The sequence below is a fragment of the Nannospalax galili genome, unplaced genomic scaffold (genome assembly GCF_000622305.1).
Source record: "Nannospalax galili isolate Female #2095 unplaced genomic scaffold, S.galili_v1.0 scaffold1200, whole genome shotgun sequence".
NCBI classification, from domain to species: Eukaryota; Metazoa; Chordata; class Mammalia; order Rodentia; family Spalacidae; genus Nannospalax; species Nannospalax galili.
Window position 1 is genome coordinate 640,837 of NW_008347131.1, and position 562 is coordinate 641,398.

Sequence of the window (562 nt, forward strand, 5' to 3'; positions counted from 1 at the left end):
CAAACAAAAGAAGTGGTAGATAGCAAGCATGGACCACCATTCCTGGCTTTTGTTGTCTCATTTTAAAATCCTTAATTATGCTGGGCGTGGTGGCGCATGCCTTTAATCCCAGCACTCAGGAGGCAGAAGCAGGTAGATCACTGTGAGTTCAAGGCCAGCCTGGGCTAGAGGGAGACCCTGTCTCAAAAAGACCAAAAAAAAAAAATTCTTTAATATGGTACTGCCTCGATGGCTCAATGGTTAAGAGTAAATGTTCTTACAAACAACCCGAGTTTGGTTCCCAGCACCCACATCATGTGGCTCACAACCACTCTAGCTCCAGGGGATCCAAATGCCTTTGGCTTCCTTGGGCACCTACACTCACATACACAAAACACACATACACACATAATTAGAAGTAATAAAAATAAATCTTTAAATAAAATCCTTAATTATATCTATAAGACCCTCTTTCCAAACAAGCTAGCATTCACAGGCACTAGGGATTAGGATGTGGACATATCTAGTCAGACACTATCAGTTGAACTACTGAGTGAAGCTTGCCAGGAAGCCAAGGCTGTTA